Raw genomic sequence first — 16,104 nt, forward strand, 5'->3', positions numbered from 1 at the left:
AGACAGAATTTTTTTTTCTTCCACTACTGTAAGTCAAGAAAAAGTATGAGGGTGGAAAGGGTATCAGGAATGAAAGTCTTAAAGAACTTCAGAGATGTGATTAACATAATCAACACTTCTTTTTAAAACCACACCTGAAGCGTAGGTGGTTTTGCATAGGTGACTTGCGAAAGAAATCGTTTACCAAGAGTCAAACCAGAGCTCTAGAAACCTTCTGGAAAGGTGTTGGCTTACCATCAGCTGAATAATCCAATTATGTTGACTTGAGAAATGTCAGGCCTATCCCCAGCAATGGCTGGCTAAATCCCCTCACCTACAAGTAGTCAGTAGACTTTAGGCAATCTATCTCACCAGAATCAAGCTGGAAAAGACACGTCTTTAAATAGCATGAACGTGGGCAACAGAGGCTGCAGCTACCACAGGTCTCTTTGGTCTGTTTTTTCACAGCTGAATGCTGAGACACATTTTCTGAAATAAATGACAGCCACATGCTTCCTTACAGCAGGCTCTCCTTGCCTTACATGGGAAACATTTCTTGTAAGACACACAGGAAGCAAAGGTTAGATCAGATTTTAGTTGTGGGATCTTTTCATGCTGTGCAATAAAAAGCCCACTGATGTCATGCTCCTCCCCCTCATACAATGAAAGCCTCTTGGCTGAAACGTCATTTCTCATCCCTTCTCTTTAGCACATGCTTTTTGATATCCCTTTTCCTACAAAACAGCTAGCTGTCGTGACTCGCTGCAGAAGACCCTGCAAAGGAAGAGATGCAGACAGGAAGCCTGGGGCACACGCCAAAGGACAAACTTTTGCTTTCAGACAGGTGTGTGACTAGGCAAAAAAGCCCTTCACAAGCACTTCTTGCCTCATTAACACTTGCAGGTCAAAGAAAGGCAGAAATCGGAGCCTACAAATCAGACCACGCTGTATAAACACTGAGGGAAAAAAACCAACAAAAAAAACCCCACTGCTACAAATATCATAAACTACCCTCACGTGGAGGGAAACCACCTCTTTAACCTGAGCCATCACGGGTCCCAGAGGTCTTAGGCTCACAGCAGGTTCTTTCTATATCACACCCAAAGAAATACAGAGCTCTTTGCTCTACTGCAAACATGCAATAAAATCTGCACCACGCCTGTTCTTAATGCTTTCTTTGTTCACTACAGCTCATTACTCACTACAGTTCAGAAGACTGAAAAGGAAATTAAAAGGTCACTCATATACACGAGTTATTTCTGTCCCAAATATGCCAATAATTTGACTCAGTAGCAAGAATCAATGAGCAAATCTACTAAAACTACTTGAAAACAAGTTTTCCCTCAAATTCTTATCAGTAAATATTTAACCCCTTTATATTTTTGTAGCTTCAGTCACTGAAATGAGCTTGATACTTATTGATTTATAAAATCAGATTTATGAAAAGACTAAAAACGAAGACTTTCTTTGCCAATGGCTACCCAGTTTCCAGCTCTTTATTTTTCAAGTCTTAACACTGCCTGACCTCTGTTTAATTTTTCTTTCATTCCTTTATAAGGTTTTCACCGCACCTCCTTACCCTCTTTGCACACATTCTGGTTCACGCTTCGCATGCCAAAATGAGCCTTCCCTCTCCCCCAGTTCCTTGTGTGCTTTCCTCAGCTGAACTCATTAACCGTGTCTCCAGAACTTCCCATGACTGAGGAAAAAATCGCCTCTGGGCAGACAGGAATGAGTTTGCAAGGTTTTGAGGGCAGTTACTTTGTGCATTTGGCCAAGGTCCCGTGCGGCAGCAGCATCTGGCGAGGCCTGTGCGGGCACGGCGGCCCTGAGCAAGGCTGAGCAGGGCCCGCACTCTGCAGAGCGCAGGTGAGCTGCAGACGGATGGATCTGTGCAGGCCGTGCTCCTTCATGCAAGGGATTATCACCACCCCGTAGATACCTGCAAAAGCCTTCCCTAAACAACCACAAATGGGAACACGGGAATCTGCTGCTCCAGGAAAAAGAGCAAGCTGTCTCCTCACCCCTGCCAGATGAGGTTTCAGAAAGTGTTCAGGCTTTGTGGTAGGGAGAGCTGTTGTGGGGGTGGGGAGGGGGTGGAGGAGAGATGGGAATGGGATATGGGGGTTTCATGTTGTAATTTTTTTTTAAACTGTTCCCAGTTTAGCCATGCCTTCTTAAGAGACAGAACCTACACAAGCACACGCCCCCTCCTTGGCTGAGATCATGAGCTGCTACTGAACATATCTTTCAGAGCTGGATATTAAGCCAAAGCTTTCCTGCAGCATGGAACATGGGGTGCTACAATGGCAGTGCAGGGCAAATTACTGAGAGCAGTGGGACAGAGAAACACAGATTTGCTACAAAACATCTCTGGCCATTTTGAACACTGATCTTGTCTATCAGAGTTTAAACGACCCTTTTTTCATTTTGTTTTTGCTTAAACTGTGTACATTGTGGCAGCACCTCAAAGATTGCAGTAACTCTGTAAATACAAATGAGATTACAAAGAATTCTGTCTCTTCTCAATGTCTGAGAATTTACCTGGCCTTTTCTTGCATTTTATCACTTTCAGAGCTGCTGTTCCTCTTTTATTATGGACAAAGATAAAAACACTGCTTCGTTGCATCCTTGTAATTGTGCCCAGTGGAATTCTCAGGGAACATGAGTCTGCTCCCAAACACAGCTATCAGCAGGTTTCACTCCTGTAGTTTTGTCTTCTAATAAGAGCAATATTAGAATTTTAGAGACATCTATCACAAGTGAACAACTCTACCATTAATCCCACCATCATCAAACAGACTCTTTCCCCCTTAGACAAAGCACTCTAGGTTTCAGTCTCCTTCACAAGCAGATGCTTTAAAGAGTTCAGTCTGTTGACTGGCTCTGCTAAGGGGCCACACTAAGTTTGTCACTGCAAGTGACAGTATTTTGCAGTTAAAGCCTCCTACAAAAACACCTTGTCTTATTCAGTGTGAGAACTACAAGCCTTCACATGGCTAAGCAGAATGCACAAACCATCACAGGTAACTTACCAAACAGAAAGCAACAGGCCCAAGAGCATCCAGACAAGTCCTCCAGAAAGGACTAGTAGTTTCTGAGCATGGACAGGAAGGGCAGTTCCTTACTACAGGTTTCTTCAGTGCATGGTCTGAGGCAAACCCCTTGGGCCCTGGAGTAAGCACCTCCCCACTTCTGTTTCTTTCATCAGAAAGACAGAACTTGTTCTCTCATGTTTTCCCCAAAGGAGAATCACCCCATGTCACTACCACAGGCCTTCCAAAGTAAACCAAGAGATAAAGGATCAACAGACTGGTCACAAGACCTGTGTTACTGCCTCTTCTCAGTACTATGTTAACTAGAGAGAACAAGCAAACACACACACACACATTTTGAACTGTTCCATGTTTGGTATCTGCATTCTCTCAAAAATGAAAGACAAAGACAACAATTGCTTCACATTAACCAATCTCACCACCATATCCCTTACTCAACTATGGACAAATTTTTCTTGTTAAATCATGGCAGGTTCCTCGATACTAATAGTAAATCTTCCTTCTTATTCCAGAGATCTTTTAAAAAATCTACCACCACATTCTCCTTTGTTTGACACCCTTCTTAGTTAATATGTCCATGCTGATGTGTTTATCTTTATGAAGAAAACCAGCAGGCAGGTTTCCTAAACAGAGAGTAGAAATAAATTTTGACCATAGCTAGATTTACAGAGAAAAGAGAAGGAAGGAGCTGCCTTCAACTATGCCCAGACAAGCAGTCTACAGAAGGCCTCGGTCCGTAACATTGCCTGTTCCAGCTGCATGTGTGAAAGAGATTTCACCCAGGTCAGCCTGGCACTGCTTTAGGGCAACAGAACTCCCATGGCAAAGCAACGTGCCCCTTTCCACATGAGCATTCCTAAGAACACATGAAATAGGAAGATCTGAGTTATATTCATCACCAAGGACTAAAGTTTGAGTGTTGTGTTACATACTCATACCCCAAGCAAAAAGACACAACAGAAAACAACCCTTTATAGGTGCAATTCTCAAACTCCTTCATCCAGACCGCCAAATGCTATGGTTTGTCTGGCACTCAGACTGGGGTTCACCTCCATATGTCTACTCTTCTGTAGTAAAGTGGAACAGAGGCTCATGAGTAGAGAATACAAACCACACTGGCAGGGAGAACATAGAAAACAACGACTTACATGCAAAAATACCCTCATTCTCTCACTAGAAAAACAATGCACTAGGATACAAAGTGATGCAGATTTGCAAAGGAACTGCTTTCACTAGCAAAACTAAACCAAACTACCATAAAGAAGGTGGGTTGGAACTCATATTGAAGAATGAAGTGCAAAGGTTATAAGTAACAGTAAAACTGAAGGAGAAGCTATTGAGCCGAGCATACTGAACCAGGGTTTTTACCACCTACACACATACACACATCAGGTCCACTACCCAAGCAACATTTCATGCACCCTGTCTGATCTCTAGATGAACATTCAGAAAATCAGGGCAATAACCTGATACACCTAAGATGAGCAGTATCACAGCCCACTTCAGTCAGGACAGAAAAAAAATTAAGAGAATTTGTGTACCAAAGCAAAACATAGCAGAAGAACATCTGCTACTTTTACCAGGAATACCATACGGCAAATATCTGAGGTAAGGAGAATGAGTTCATTCATATTTAAAAGCAAAAGTAATAGGTCATTCCTTCCAAGTTAAGAGGAAAAACGCCTGTTCCCCTTTCCCTGTTACTGATACAGCATTCCCAGTCCAGATATGGCCTTCCAAGGAACTGGTACTGTCAGTATTCAGGCCAAGACAGTCAAGCTCAGGGCTTGATATACTATATCAAGATGCCAGAAAGAGGAGTATGAGAATGTTCATGTAGGAGTTCTGCTTAATCCTAACATAAGCCTGGTTTATCCACAGCCAAGTCAGAGCTGCAACACTGAAAGACCAGTTTTGTCACCGGCAGATTACAGTTAACACTCTGAAGCTCGGCAGCATTTGGCAGCAGTAAGCACAGTTTGCACAGTACATCTCAACCACTACGGTGAAGCAATCTTCAGTTCCTGAAAGAACTGCTCAGAATTGCAACCAACACAGTTGGTTCCAATCAGAGCTCCCCAAAACACGTCTTTCTTCAACAAATGTGAGGGCAGGAGCATGGCAGCAATGTCTCTAACATCGTGCAGAACACTTGCTTGCCAGCTGAGAAAGCTTCTACTTCTGCAATGCTACCCCACATATGGATCTGCCATGGAGCAAAGTTACAAGGCAAGAGGGACAATCTTAATGCATCCTCATTGTCTCTTCAAAAAATCCAAACCAGATCAATAAGGTCTTTTTCTATTTGAACAGCTGCTGGTGGGTACCATTTAGCTGTGAAAACAGATATGACCCCTGACACTAGCAAAGGCCCTCGACAGCTGCCCAGATGGAGCACACAAGTTAATTCACCTCTGTAAGAGTCCTGCCTTCCCAAGAAGGTCTTGCCATATTTGCTGGTTCTTCATTCTTCCCAAGCCACAGAATCCACACTTGCTCTCTGGAATTCAAGTATTCAGTCTGCCAATTGAGTTTTCATTGCAAGAGACAGATAGCAAAAAGGATTAGAAGGACTTTGCTGCAGTGCTGAGCAGTCTAAGCCACAAAGAGAACACAGTATAAAAGTCTCATCTGACAATCAAGTGCCAGGAGTAAATAAAATGAAAAATGACAGGCCAGATTAAATAGTGCCAGCATTACTTCCCAGTCCCATTCATGTCACAACATGTCCCAGCCTCCCCTCCCCACCCCTTTAAAACACTCCAGTGTGAATCCATGTATATTATTGCCCTGACCCATACATCTCACTTTGTATTTGCTCTCTGCCTACAGAAGGCAATTCAAGAAGAAAGCCAGAGATGAATATTCTTACATGCAGAGTAATCCATAAGTGTCTCTAGCAGAGTCAAGCATTTGCTTACAGGAAGACAAAAAGGCAGTGTCCTAGGTACCTGTTGCACAGCTCTTGTGTGGGGCTCAAGTCCACTGCTGAGACAGCAAGGCTTCTTCAGCCTCCTCCCAAGCAGTAGGTGGAAAAAGCAATGCAGCACAGAAGAGACACAGACAGCAAGTGTCTGATTTAACAGCCCCACAGCCAGAAAGTGGCAGAGGCAAAAGGAGATGATGTATCAGAATTTTAGCTAGTGCTAGGCTAAGTATTTACTGAGAGAGTTGTCTAGAAGTCTCATCTTAAGACCAGGAGTTTTATCTTTTATGCTTATGAAAACAAACTTTTGATGATGAGTTTGTAGAACAAAGTGTCGTTTTCTTACATGTTTTGCCTTCATCATTTACTGATGATCCCACTATAAAAGGTTACATTTCACACCAAAGTGCAGCAGAAACTTGTGTGATGTAGAAACCTATGGAAGCTGAAAGCTGGATGCAGGCTTCTGCATTGAAAAGCTTGTGCAACTCAGGCTTCTGCACACTGTTTATGTTATTGTTGTGTAAGTTTTTCCATCACCAGAAATTACTCACAATCAATTTGTAGCAAGATTTGTAGTGGCCATTTCTTCCATGCGAGAAGGAAGACCTACTGCCTATAAAAGCATCACATAATTAAATGCATTTTCAGACACAGGGTAATCAATAGTCTGGGAAATCAGAAAGGTTGTAGAACAATTTTAAGCAAGCCAAAGGCTACAGGGAGAGATTAAATATGGACTTCCATAACAAATACTCCTAGGCTTTTTCTTGTCTAGTATCATTCACTCTGCTTGTGGCTAACAGCAGTCAAACCATAGCAGACTTGAAGCTACAGCTTCCAGTAAAGGTCGATTTTGTGGAGACAACTAAAATCCATTGTTTTCCTGTGTGAAACCTGGGACGGCCCATCTATTTAGGATCACCTGAAACCAGAACCAGGGCAGTGATCCCTTTGCATGTGGAAGCCTAAGAAGAAAAGGTCAGGTGAGACCAGCAGTTGTGTGTCACTTCAACAGAAGCACACAGGACTGCAGAAAACGACAGTGGCTGAAGTTACTCTGCACAAGACACCTGCCCTCTGCCAAGGATAAGGAGGTCAAGGGGACAAGGCAATATATCACAGGAAAGACAAAAGACTTTTATATTGTCTTTTCCCAAGCCTGTCCTCAGTTTTGTAGTGCCAACATTAAACTTCATTACAAGTGCCATGATTACATCTACCTTATAAGCCAAGCTTTGCCTCAAAAGTCTCACTTTGATCAGTGTGTCACCTATCCAATAATTAAAGAATTGTTTTTTTCCTGCAAATTAAAAGAAGCTTCAGGCATAAGCAATGCCACCCAGAGGCTCCGTCTGAACTTCAGATACAGGACAGCTTGGTTGCTCATCACCTCATGTAGCACAGAGAAGAAAAGCAGTAACATAGCCAAGCATATAAATTTGGAAGGATCAGTTATATTCTGTGGGATATCAAAATAACCACGCCTGTGTCAACGAGCACACTATGACCTGAAAAATAAAGGTAACATTTCACCCTCCAAACTTTTCCACAGTCTTACACAAACAAATATAGAGAAACTTCTGCAAAGACAGCAATTTCCAGTTGACCAAATCCCTTTACCTAGTCTGCTCATAAGGCATTAAGAAACCCCAGAGCAACAGGATTTTTGTTTTTGGAACACCAAGTATTTCAGCTTTCCTATCCAATAAAGTCTGGTGAGGAAGCACTGCTGTTTGATGCAAAAGGAGTAAAGGTCTAGCTCAGAGCTACTGCAGAAACATAGCAGCAGCAACACCTAAATGCTCTTCCTCCCTGCAGCTGCCCATGCCCTGCACACCTACCCATGTAGGAGGTCACCTCCTCCCCATGTGCCAGGTGTGGCTGCCACAACCCTACACCAGCAGCTGAAAGCTCAGCAACCTTTCAGCCTTACACATTGGGAAAAACCACAACATAATGAAGTCACATACAGGCATGCAGCAGCCACACGTTACACCCTATTACACTGGAAACAGACATTAATTGTGGAAGCATGTAATTTTTACTCAGTGAGCTTTTGCTTAGGTACCTCAGCTATTTTAGCTCTTCTTCCAGAAGACATCAAATAAGCTCATCCTTTGCTACAGAATTACCTACAGAACACAGATGAGATAGCCAAGTGCAAGGTTCACCCCAGCAATGTCTTCATCACAGAAAGGCCAAAGAGAATGAATGGGACTTAAGCTTTTAATACCAATAAAAAGCAAACTGGATTAAATTTAATTAAAATTTATTTTTCCAAACACAGCCTAAAGGAAAAAACCTATGGCCAAACAATAATTCTTCCTCACAGAAAGCTAATGAACATAACTTCATTCCAAGAACTAGCTCCTGGACACCAGGAGACTGGTAGATTGTTGCAAGGTTTGTCTTCCCAAATGTACTTATATCACCAACATCTTAAGAGTAACATCACATAAAAGAAACAGGCTATTTCAGTTTTATTTAGTTCTATTTTTACACACCTTTTTTCCTCCCTTACCTTCCTCTATCACTTGTTACTGGCCTTTGACTGGGATATGTGTCCTCACTTGGGAGCACTGCCTAGCACACCAAGTTACACCTTGATTGCAGACATATATACTGAGGAAACTGATCTACCCTCAAAAATTGCACAGATATAGGTGTGCAAAAATCCACAATCGATCAAAACAAGCTCATCCAATTTACTGTGCCATTTCCTGCAGTTATTTTGAAAGACAGGAAGCTCACAGAGAAGCCAAGCAGCTACACAACATCCATGGCACTGTACAAAGCTTGCATTAATACTGCCTACACTAATCAACTTTCCTAACCTCATAGGTATTTTTCCTGAGACAGCTGTAGAGCATCAGCATCCAGAGCTATCAGTCTCTGTTCTCACAGGCAGTGCAAATCAAATACCTTTCTCAGCATCCAATTCCTGGCTAGCAGGCACGGCTTCACACTCCTTAAGGCATTCCACACACTCTTGGTGCAACATTCCTGTTTTACTTCCCTTGGTCACAAGGGGAGAGGATCTCTGCAATAGTCTTTCCAACAGCAGGTGAGGATGTAACAGCAATCACCTTCATGGTGCAACTCCAAAGTGACTCTACTGAACTCATAGGATAATCCCAGTATACTGAAAAAAAAGTATTAAGCCAGCTTCAAAAAGCCTCCTTCAAATACCTCATTGTCCTCCTGAACCTCACTTCAAAATTTTTTTTTTTTTTTTTTTCCAATTTGAAAAACAGGCTGCCTTCTACATTTAGAGGGAATTCTACCATTATGACATGTAACATTTTTGGCTCCATAGCCAAGAAGGAGAAGAAGTCAAAGACAAGAAAGACTAAAGTAATTATGAGTCCTAGAGGAAAAATCATGTAGATAAAATTTACTGATTTTACATTTAATATTGATCTTCGAGACATGGAAGGCAAAAAAAAAAACCCCTCTGTTAACGTATCGTATGAAATTCACCACTTAGGAGGATTTAACAAACTGTACAGTCTGTATGAGCTGCTGAAAGTGAAGAAAGTGCCTTTAATTTCTCTGAGCACCTTGACAGTGCCTGGCTGTATCTTCATAGAGTTTAGGAATTCACAAGCTCTTGTTAAGACACAGGACTGTATTTCCTAAGCTGAATAATTCCTCTCAACGGCTCCAAGTACTACTTCAAGTAGAAAGAGGCTGCAAAATTTCCCTATTGACTAGGAGCCTGTTAAACAAATGTATATATAAAAAAACAAACAAAAAAGTGCCAAAATCAATGTTGGCATAAAAACCCTGAAATCAATGTATGCTTGACACAGAACAAATCAGTTATGCAGCAATTAAATGCACAACGTAAGAGGACTGTAAAATACCAGTTTGCTTTAGCAAGTATGGTCGCTTGACGCCAAGTACATCAGACAATAAAAATAAATCTTATCACATATCTCAAATTCAGCAAGGCTTATCTGGAACAATGCCTGGAAAGCCTGCAGCATGCCCATCACTCTGGAAGATGCCCAGCTGGAGATGGTGGAAAAACTGGGCACAGGTACCCAGGTGAACCAAGCTAACAGAGATCAACTTCCTTTGTCTCAAATCACAAAAGATGAGCAGGATGTTGAAAAGTGGCAGAATATAAATAACTAAGTACAGGTCACCCATTTGCAGGAAATCTTTTCTTTACTCATTTTGAATATGCAAATCAAGGGTAATGAAAAGATAAAACCAATACCACATATATCTTCCAGGTTTTATTTTCAGGTTGTAAAAGCATTCACTCTGAAAATTAGAATTTCCTGGGATTTAACAATAGTTGGGTTAATAGCACTGGGCAAAGGCAGTTATACCTAGCCCATAATTTCACCCACATAAAATGTACCTATCTGGTAGTGATGTCTCTTCAGGATATTGTCAACAGGATCAGCCTTAAAAAACAATACTGTTTAGAAGTGATAAACCCCTTCCCACAGCTAATGTTTCCATGCAGGTTTGCATCAAGGAGCCAGGATGGATTACTTTGAAATGTACACCCTGCATCTGTGCATAGTCACAGACAGAAAGCACTTCAAGTCAGTCTCCTCAGCTGACTATCTTCTGAGGATGCCTTTCTCCCTCTGCCCCAGTACCTCTTCACACACATCTTTTAGGCTCAGCTTATGTAGATATTCTATGTCTACATAGGCAAAAATTGTGCAGTTTGCAAAGAAATCAGATTTTTCCATCACCACTGCAGGACTTCTCCAATTCTGCATTAGGGAAAAACACTCCACCAAAATGAAACATGAGAGCATTGCACCAATATGCTCATGCTAGCTGTGCACACACATGCATTTTCTGTCCTCTAGGGAAGATATTTTAACTTGCCTTAATCCTTCCCATCCCTCTGTTCTGTACTGATATCAAAAAGGGTCTCTCAAACCACCCTGCAAAGGGAACAGCCCCTAGTGAAAAACTGCAAACTCCCTTCCAAATTCACCAGAAGGCCAGCCCAGCCAGACCCAGGACAGATTATCCAGGGAGGATTGCCACCAGCCATCCTCAGAGAGCTCACTATCACTAACGGTGCTGCTATATTAGCAGATCTGCTTTTAGGAGCACAAGGATGAGCTTCTCATCAGCTTCTTACTGCCAAGGAAAGGCTAAAGAGGCTAACCCCAAACACTACTTCCCTCCTTTTCTTGATCTGCATGACATTTTTTAACAGCTGTCTGATGCAAGCATTTCACATGAGACAACCATATTTTCACCATCATCCTTTCCCTATTGTCACAAATAAGATGTGGTGAAGAGGCACTATTTTTTGTATTACATCACAGGCAGAGTCATATTTCACTATATACTTAGGTTTCAAGCTTATCCCTGACGCTGTGCAGATTATGTTTAGGCTGAGAGCAGATTACTGGCATAAACCAAAACATTATCTAGGCTGCACACACATTCACTCTAGAAAATTTCCAGAGCTCTCTGGACTAGGGATGAGAAATTAGTCTCTTATGGAATCCTGAAAAGTATCTGAGAAACATTTGTTTGCTTTGGCCAAGAAGAGACAGAATGAAAAATACCCTCTCAATTTCAGTTACATGTCCCAACACGCAGCAAAAGATGCCACTGCATTCAATCCAATGTGTCTTGCAGCAACAACGAGTTGGGTTTTTTTACTTAATGATTCAAAAAATAAACATGCACACACACACACACACACAGAGCCACCAAGATATCTCTTACACTGAAGTGTACAAGTACCACCCAGGACTACCCAAAAAATCTCAGTAAACATTCCTAATGAATGTTTTTTAAGGCCTTCTTAAAACTCAAAACTGCTACTCAAGGTAGCAGTTACAGAAAACAAGGTCATCAGGCAGGCACAGCAAAAAAGAGAGATAGCAAAGGAGCTTGATGCCTTATCAATGCTAGAGGGTTCTGAGGGGAAGAAGGCATAGTCAGAAGAATTATCCCTATCTTGATTAGCATCAGAACAAAGACTCACATTAGTTTGTCTGCACTAGGACTCCCCTAGAGCACTGGATAATAATCTCGTTGAAAGCATTAAAGGGATTCCCTCCCCACTTCACCCCCCTGCAATCTACACCCCTTCTCTAAAGGGGGATAAAAGGATGAGGTCCAAATAACAGCTTTATGTTTAATTCTCTGGAAGACATATTTGGGTAGCTTTTTACAACTAAAATATCAAATATACAATACACAAGTAAGATCCTTCTGTGATAGGTTTTCAAAGGTAACATTTAGGAGCAGGTAGGGGTCAAAAAAATCAAAACAGAACCTATTTTTTGTTCAAGAGAAAAGGTCAGATAGCACAGGTGACTTATCATGCATGCTTTACTCTGGAACGCAGGAAGGACTTCAGTAGTTTCTTCATCAAAAATCAGGGAGTGGTAAAGGAGTGAAGAATACAAGGACAAAAACCACAGCTTGTGGCATCTGAACACCATAAAAATGAGGTTAACAGCAGTGTCAAGAAAAATGCTAAGGCAAGTCTACAAAGGAATGAGAACCTAAGAACATTTCAGAATACTTCCTGTTTCAAAAGCTAGAGATGATAATACCAGTGGCTGTCTCACTGCAGGATGAGAACACGGAAGGCAGCACAGTCTGCCTTCAGTTTACAGAAGTGTCATGGCATTTGGACAAAATGCAGGTTTTAAAAGCAAAAACTCAAGAAAAACAAAGTAACAGCATCAGCTTTCACCTTACCTGGTATTGACACAGGCTGGTATACAACGGTTGTCAAGATTAAACTGATGCTTCAGTGATGATAGGTTGATTCACACACCTAAAACTGCACAAAAAAAAAGTAGGTATTAGCCCTGTAAGTACTAAGAATGGCACTCTGTCACATGATAGAGCAGGAAGCTTGAGGGTAGAAGTAGCTCTATTATGTTTTTAGGACACAGGCACACAGCTATGCTTCAGGTACAGACATTACTCACAAAGTTCAGATCTGGGTCTGAGATACACTGCACAAGCTACTCAAAATCAAAGAATATGCAAACTATCCTCACACATTTAAAAATCCTGAAAATAAGAAGAGAACAGTTTTAAGTGTAGCAGAGCGTTACCAAAAACATTTTTCAGCAGCACTCAAGCTTACTTGATTGTTTGGGTTTTTTTCAGCAGGACAGAAACTTCCCAAAAGCTATCCAAAATACCCATACTAAAACTGCATCAAATACATCTAAATACAACTAAAACTGCATCAGATACACACATGCACTTTCAGTGACTGCACATATTGCATACTTCCCAGATAAGCATAGGAGAAATTTATTTCTACAGTGCCAAAATTCACAGGTACGTTTTATTGCCTCACCAACATATCCAACTTCTTTACGCAGCATTACTACTAAAAATTCCAATAATTAAAAAGAGGGTTATTGATAAGGCAACTTTCTCTATTTTGAAAGTACAACAACAGAGAACTGGGAAAACTGGTCATCCAAGTGAGAGCAAAAGCCTTGCAGCTGAAAGGAGTTTTTGTCTAGCCTGCTTAAAGATCTGCTTTGCTGCTAAACATTTCATTGTCACATTTAAATGTCAGCTTTTTAAGTCAAAGAAGTGTACAATCCCTGCAAGACAGGAAACCACAAACAGACTTGAGATGAAGGTTCTCACAGCTAATGAAATGAAAAGTAAACCTAGCATAACAAACTGCTCTTCACATCTCTGATATGCTTACAAAAAGACACAAACCCTGATCTTAAAACTTTGCTCCCCATACCCATGAAATAATTTTTAATTAATCTCTGATAGTAAGTTTATGTGGTTTTCTAGTCTACTTATAGATCAAGGCAAAGCTTGCAATGAGTCTCCAGCACACTTTTGTTGCATATCACAGAATGAGTCTGCAGCATTTCAGGATCACACAGCTCTTTGCAATAGTCCTTTAACTTACGAAGACATACTACTCGATTTTCCTAAGGGGAAAACAGGGCCCTCCCTTTCCTGAAGCAAGCAGCATGCCCTTTTTGGACTTTGAAAAGGAGTGAGGGGCCCTCAGAGAGAAGCTGGCTTTAAAGCTTTCAGGCTGATCGCACATATGGCCACTGGCGAGCCAGTGGCATATGCGGCAGCAGATGGAGAAGTGAAGCTTTCATACCCTCTGAGCAATGCTCTGCAATTTTGACACTTCTCTTGAAAAGCAGTTATGTCAATCACCCTCCCAGGCTGGTGTTTTGGCACAGAAGAGGTTCTCCTCAGTCTGCGTACCAACACCAAAGGATAACCTACACAGGGTATTTTAGAGGCAGTTTCTGACTTAGCTTTCAAATATAATGAATCCATACACAGCAGAGAATGATAAATTACTGTTGTTTTCACTGCACATCAGCTGGCTTTCAGCTCATTAGAGAGCAACACATACCCAGTATGCATTCTTTCCTTTAAAGGAGGGATGGGGGAGGTGTTTTAATTAACATTACAGCACCTTACTAGGTTTAACAAATAAAATGCCTTTTGAGAGTGGTCAGCACAAATGGGCTCCAATACCCGAAGGGGATTCTGGCACATCACCCAATAAAACTGTATTATTGTGGGCTGCTCTAATATATTGTCCTTGAAGAATTTTAATAAGTTATTTACAGAGAAAAGAAAACCCAAAGAGTCTAAATAGGTCAAAGACATTGAAGCATTTCACTAATTTATAGGTTTAACACTACACAGACAAACTACAGCTCCTTTCAAAACAAGCAGCCTTTGACAGCTACTGGTAGAAATCACATTACTAATCTAGCTATTGAAAGATCTGCATTTTTATATAAAGTAAGAACATCTTTCTCAAGCTCACTTACAGAAATTGGGGGATTTGGAAGGATGTTGTTTGGCTTTGGTTTGCTTGGCCTTTTTTTAAAGACCGACTTATCAGCAGAGTTTCCCTCTTTGTACCCTTCACAGTCCTGCAGAAAGAGATCCAGTATAGCAACATAACTTCTTTTCTATTTTCAATCCCAAACAAGCTGCAAACTTGGTTTTGATTACAAAGTCTTGCAATTCTCACTCATTTTTTTACAAAATCCCATTAAATCAATGCAAGGAATAAACAGGAACAGCAGTGAAGCACAGCAATATTATAAACTGTGAGGAAAATTAGTTGAGGAAAAATGTAAATGGCTTTGAAGATTTCCAAATGGTCCTGGCACTTCTGAATTGTAAGCTAAGGGAGCTATGAACAGAGAGTACTGAACAGTACTGAAGCTAGTTCACTTCTGAACATGAGGTTAAAATGCTGCACATTTCAGCCCTGCAAAGTTCAACTGCCTACAAGGAAGTTACTCCTATGGCAAGCATACACTGTGAGAATGAAAGCCATTCTATTCTACAGCACAAATATGTTGTGGTGGTTTATTAACCACATAAAAGTGATTCCAGTGGCCAATTTCCCTTGACTTTGCTCAACCAGCTCCAAAAGCTGTACTTTGCCTTGTTACAAGGTTACCGCAGCAGTGATGACCAACCCATTCCACTCAACACTCACTTATGCCAGGAAGCCAATTTACTGCTGGTGGGCTGGCTGCCAGGACAGCAGTTCCCTCAGGGGATCACCAGAGTGACACATACATCCTTTGTGCTGCAGAGAAAGTTCTCCATGTGCACTCCACTTTTGGAGCATGCCCACTGTCCAGCACACGGGGAAAGACAGAAGCTGGGGGGACAACTGAGACAGTGGGAAAGAAGTAGGGGTTTTACATCTCTAACTCCTGGTCCTGCAGCTCTTCAGTGTGAACTTCTTCAAAAAACTGTCTTGAATTACCACACACAAATATTTTAAATAAATAAATAAGCAAGCAAACAACAGGCCAGGCTTTCACTGGTCTCTTATTAGCATCACTATGCTTAGTCTGAAAACAGACTTTGCAGACTGCATCGTGTAGTAAGCCATGTGAGAGCACTAAGCTTCCTGAGAGTAGTAGCTGCCACAGCTCAGTAACAAAACAGCCAGCATACGAATGGCAGATGAAAACTTTTTCTGGTAAGTACAAAAGCTCACTTCCTGACATTTATAGGAAATATTTCTACTGATTAAACTTAAAATTAATTTTTGCAGCTGCAAAAACAAGACTTCTAGCAGAATCAGGGGGAGATACTGTCTGTGTAACTATAGACCAGCAAAGCCTGATGAATTAAGCCTGATGG

At 41.4% G+C, this 16,104-nt stretch overlaps 1 protein-coding gene across 18 annotated transcripts in view; it reads right to left on the reverse strand.

The window, feature by feature from the left end:
- SUSD6 (sushi domain containing 6) overlaps positions 1–16,104 on the reverse strand; it is a 93,893-nt gene that overhangs the window by 60,432 nt on the left and 17,357 nt on the right. For 16 of the 18 annotated variants that reach the window (XM_086894498.1, XM_086894507.1, XM_086894502.1 and 13 more), the window contains one exon: positions 12,670–12,754. The gene's annotated coding sequence lies outside the window, so the exon portion shown is untranslated. Of the gene's footprint in view, positions 1–12,669; positions 12,755–12,905; positions 12,991–14,762; positions 14,868–16,104 lie in introns of those variants that run through there. The other 2 variants (XM_086894505.1, XM_023928268.2) reach the window with 2 other exon arrangements.

Source organism: Cyanistes caeruleus, chromosome 6 (assembly GCF_971803275.1).
Source record: "Cyanistes caeruleus chromosome 6, bCyaCae1.hap1.1, whole genome shotgun sequence".
Lineage (NCBI taxonomy): Eukaryota > Metazoa > Chordata > Aves > Passeriformes > Paridae > Cyanistes > Cyanistes caeruleus.